The 5,583-nt window shown below is 40.8% G+C and overlaps 1 non-coding gene across 1 annotated transcript; it reads right to left on the bottom strand.

Moving 5' to 3' along the window:
* Nucleotides 1–2,978: 2,978 nt before the first annotated feature.
* Nucleotides 2,979–3,176, bottom strand: LOC136478887 (U2 spliceosomal RNA). Its single transcript, XR_010764552.1, has one exon. It is a non-coding gene; the product is annotated as a U2 spliceosomal RNA (small nuclear RNA).
* Between the last annotated feature and the right edge of the window lie 2,407 nt (nucleotides 3,177–5,583).

Here is a 5,583-nt window from a genome sequence, read left to right as displayed (position 1 = left end):
GATGGAGGGTAGGCAAGGCAACAGCTCCCGGCTTTGACGATCTGGGACTGCAACCTGGACTGCCCACCTAGCTGCTAATTTCTTTCTTGCTTGATTCCTTTCTCACTACTCAACAAGAGATAGATCTTTTTATTTTGTTTCCATACATGTGCCCACCTATTTTCTTCTTTCTTAAGAGTGTGTTACATGTGGCTGTTTATTGGCTATTGGTTTGGGCTCCAATTCAATCATCTTTTGTTTAAATTTTAATAGTGGGTTTGGTGGTGAAACGGACAGCGTAGTAGCTGCTTGATCTGGGATCCAATCCAACTAACGCAAGGTATAATAAATAAAATAAAAAAAATTCAATTTTTTAGACCTTACTAGTAATTGGGAGGAGAGGGGATTGAGGTGGATAGAACGTCCAAACAAGCCCTTAGTTGAGAGGAGAGGGATACCCTTGTAGGACCCATTCTATTTTTTTTTTCTATTTGGAACTGAGTATTCCGCTACTAGTTTACACTAGGTATCATATATTTTTTCTCTCTAACTTTACTCGTGATCATCATTCTAAAAATGCAAAGAGTTATACTTGTAGGATAATATATGATTCATAAGTTCATAGAACTGCAAATCAAATGTGGCCATGGCTTGTCCCCGACAAGGCCTTCGCTCCTCCCCCTCGCGGCGGCGCCATGGATGTGGACGTCGACGCGGCCCTCCCTCCCTTGCACTTGCCGTGGCACGGCAGCTCTCCCACGTGGCCATGGGAACGGCGGCATCGAAGACCAGGGTTTTCAATTTTGGTTTTAGAAATATTTCAGTCACCACCGAATTTCAAGAATTTCGGTCCAATTTTTTTTAGATTTAAACATAAAGTATGCTTTTCTAAAATTTTTAGATCTATAGAAATAAAATATTAGCATGATTTATGACTATACATGGAAGAATATGCAACATAAACAATAGAAAATATAAGTCTATAGTTGTATAGCACACGTATTAGTGTAATACGAAATTTTGAAATTTTATTTCGGCCGCCACTGAAATTTCAAACCCTAGTAGTGACACGCCTCGGTTTTCATGAGCTAATCAACAGGTCGTGCTTATTGGACCAGCCCTGCTCAAAATCGGGCCGACAGGGCCGCCTGGGCTGACGGCCAGGCACGGAGCCCTCTTTGCCATGGCCCGATGGCCCAATGTGTCGTGCCTAGCCCAGTCTCATCGGCCCGTGCTTTCACCGTGCTCGGGTCAGGCGGCCCGTTTGGGCATCTATATCTTCTCTAGAGCTCCGTTCTGTGCTGAGCAGGGCTAGACACACACTGACCCGCGATGGCTTGCAAATACACTCTGTTTATCGGTTTCTAATTTGTGTAGTAGCCTGCCTCCACCATCGATATATACCTCCACTCTGCTGCAGCTAGCCAATCTCAAAAAATGAAGCAAGGGCATGCATGAGCTGTCGTTCTAGAGATGCGCTCCGATGCTTGCACGCTACGCCTGCTCTGCTCTTACGTTACATACGAGCTGGTGCTTAATTGTTCCCTAGAAACGCCTGACTGGCTGCAAAACCATCCATCAACACCGTCAAAGCTGTAAACAAAGGAAGATAGTAGTCCGGTCTATAGATATACTACCATTTTATAGTCTATAAGTCAATGCATGCCGTGCTTTGTGCTGATGCTGTGGACACCAAATACAGCTAATATATAGTCCCTACTAGAAGAACGTGATGCTACCAGGGCAAGGTGCAATGCAGTTAACACAATGTAGCATATCTCTCATCTTTGTATTAGCCTTTTTTTTTATCTAAACTGCTCAAAGATCGTGGGCCTAATTGGTTGGTTTTCAATTCTTGCCCAACCAAAATCACGACATGCCAAAATATTTAGTCATCAATTGGTTCATTGCTAAAGAATTGGCACACCAATGTTTATGGCCAAAGTTTTAGCAAGTTTCTAGAAAGTTCTTAAACTGCATAAAAAAGAAAAAGTGCTTCTTATTATTGATATGACGCTACCTATTATTGTTATGGCAGTCAACCAAATGCACACCTATGTTTTTTTTGCTCTAACTTTAGCAAGCCTTAATATTGGCAAGCCTAAGTTTAGGCTTGCCATGATTTTGGTTAGGCAAAATTTAGTAGCCAACCAATCTTTTTTTTTTTTTTTTTTGCGACTTGATAGCCAACCAATCAAGCCTCGTATAACTATGCTTTGGCTTTCAAGAAGCCCTTTCAATGAATTCAGGTGGACATTGCCCTGGCACATAACTGAAAAGGTATATATGCCTTCCCCGTTAATCCTCATCAAAAGACAAAAAAAAAAAGGAGAATACTATCTTTAACAGTAGCTGAAAGAGTTCCATTGTTGGACATTGCCCTGGTAGGCTGGCACATAAGCAGCAAAAAATTCAGTCAGTGCTCTACAAAATGTGCAGACTAGTGAGTAGTGAGGCTTCAACAATTTAGTAGTGTACGTGACCTCTAATCTAAATATCCAAAATGTAGGACATGTCATAGGCCCAACACATTTTTTTTCAGGTACAAAGCCCATACAACACCTTAGCGTGGCCCAACACATTTTTTCAGGTACAAAGCCCATACAACAGCTTAGCGTGGTTTTCATGTCACAGGCCCAACTAATATTTTGCTGTGATCTGACTAGGGCTCAAGCACAAAGCCGATCCAAATGTAGCCGCACAAAAATCAACCAAATTTTATTTGCAATTTGGTTGGGTGCGCCAGCTCGAGCAATAATGCAAGGCCTGAGCCACACTCAAAGGCTTAGGGATGAAAACGGTACGGATATTTTCCGACCGTATTCGAAACCGAATCCATTTAGAGGGATTGAGATCTGTCCGTATCCGAGTCCGAATATCCAACATCCGATACCGTATCCGTATCCGACTACTCAAATCGCATATTTATGATGTCGATATCCAATCATATCCTATCCGACATAGTTGACACTATCCGTATTCGAATCCGAATCCGGACAGAAATGTGAAAACAAATATAATATCGGTGATATTCGTCCGTATCCAATCCGTTTTCACCCAAGCTCTAGTGGCAAGCCACTATGGTGAGCCCTCTCCCACAAAAAATAAATTTAATATCAAGGTGGACACATGATCTGAGATATTAAACCGATAAGAACAGATACTACACATCTTAGCCAAAAGGTCGAGAAAGGTATGAGTTGAAACGAGGCATTAGGTCTCGAATTATACCATTCCTCCGGCTTTGGTGTACATATGCTTCGGTCGGCGAGCGGCTAGACCAGGACACGCTCGACGAGATCGAGAGGGTATGATACCGAAAAAATTAAATATTGCCCTTGAGACCCGTCCCCATTGTTGTTGGATGTGCATGGGTGGGTGCACTGCGGGAGAGATAATAGTATATTCTCTGTCCTGCAGTGCACACGTCTCCGTACACATCTAATGAATATAAAGGGGGCACATGCCCCCGAGGGGGAAAAAACTAAGTCGCTCCAGCACCAGCTCCTGTCCCTCACCAACTTCCTCATCATCGCCTTTTTCCCTATGCTCACCAAGCGCCTCTTCCGCAGCCAGCTCCTGTCCCTCACCAACTTCCTCATCATCGCCTTTTTCCCTATGCTCACCAAGTGCCTCTTCCGCAGCCGGTGGGAGGCCAACGTCGCGGTGCGACAGAGGCAGGAGGAGGTATTGGTCCCTCTCATCCATGCCATTGCCACGCGCAGGAACAACGGCGACGCCAGCCCACCAGGGTTTGGTTCCCACCAAGCACAAAACAAGCAACAAAGAGAAGCATACCTTCCGTGTGTCAGATCGATCATCAAACATTTATTCTTTGTATTCTATCTCTTTGAGTCATTTTTTTATGTTTGACTAAATTTATAGCTAGAAAAAAGGTACGAATGTTGAGCATATTAACAAAATATATTTTATAGTGTATCTAATGATACTGATTTGGTATGTAAATATTTGCACTCAATTTGGTCAAACTTAAAAGTGTGACTTAAGAAAACTCTAGAAATTGATTTATTCATAGACTCTGAAGGAATAATAGTCATAATGTGACAAATTATACCACTCCTACACAGCTATTGCTCAAACATGCAACCAAGCACAATAGAAACTTCTCTTTAATAAAATATAATAAAATCACACCACCACCACAGAAACTTCAGCGCGTGTTTAGTTGAAGGGAATTTTGGAATTTGGTCACTGTAGCACTTTCGTTTTTATTTGGCAATTAGTGTTCAATCATGGACTAAATAGGCTCAAAACGTTCGTCTCGCAATTTTCCACCAAACTGTGTAATTAGTTTTTTTCGTTTATATTTAATGTTCCATGCACGTATCGCAAGATTCGATGTGATGGGTACTGTAGCACTTTTTGGGAAGTTATTTTGGAACTAAACACGGGCTCAGTCATGCGTGCAGCCGGAAGTTTCTCTACATGACTAGGATTTCTTTTGACGGCTATAAAGAATGATGAAGTTGACTAATTTTTTAAGTGCATATGTACATCTATATCTATATCTATATCTATATTTATATCTTTTATAAAGAGAAACTCCACTAGCAATTTATCTTTCCATGCAAAGTGACCATGTCAGTATCCACTAGAACATCTCACTAGCACATTCAAACTATCTTGCCATGCAGAGTGTCTACATCAGCATCCATTAACACATCCAACTAACATATGCCATTATGTCTTCATTCAAGCTATTCAACATTAGTAAACCACATCATTTACTAACAAATATTTAATTGTCCACATCAGAATGTTAAAAATCATCCACTAACATGGATTAGTGATATTTATTTAATTATATTAGTAAATATAAGTGGTATAATTTCATCAATAAATTCTACAGCAACGCACGGAACGTTCTTCTAGTATATACTATAATTTTAAAGTCTCTAAGTCAATGCATTCCGAACCTAGAGATATTCTTGAATATCTGTTCAGGAAAATCAGACTTGACATGCACGAATTTTAAAGCGCTCAACACGACCAAATGGTTGCTCCTAAACCTAAACCGTCTTCACCATACTCAAGATGGCACATGACACTACCAAATCAAGCTGTAACACTACACCACCCTTTAACCCAATCTCTCACAATAAATTGCTAAACATAGCAGTGTCACTGTTCGCCTAAACGGCCGTTTAGCCCGTGTAAACACCGTGTAAACGCTACACGGTGGTGCGCCGTTTCCATTTAATCACCCATTTACCCCGTTTAATTGACCGTTTAGCTCGTTTAATGGGACGCTTTGCCTGAATAATGGCTAAACGGTAGGTGACCGACTGTATACCGTTTAGCGTTTAGGAAAACACTGCCAGTGTCTAACTATTTTAGACTTGAAAATTTCTAAGTTTTTGAGCTAAATTTGTTTTCCATTTGCGATTTCTAAGCTAGTGGAAGTATTAGCTAGTAATATCATTTTTCATCCGCAAGTATTTCATTGTCATCTACAAAGTTTGTACTTCAAACTTTATTAACATTTTTGCTTAATAAAAATTGGTTTTAAACCCTAAGTGATATAACATGACTATCAAATCAACTTTTATTCCGCATTTTAGTTGATCGTTTCGAGATACAGAA

This window comes from Miscanthus floridulus, chromosome 8, assembly GCF_019320115.1.
Source record: "Miscanthus floridulus cultivar M001 chromosome 8, ASM1932011v1, whole genome shotgun sequence".
In the NCBI taxonomy this organism is placed as follows: Eukaryota; Viridiplantae; Streptophyta; class Magnoliopsida; order Poales; family Poaceae; genus Miscanthus; species Miscanthus floridulus.
Note: the sequence above shows the minus strand (reverse complement) of the source record. Positions and strands in the feature narration are given on the sequence as shown.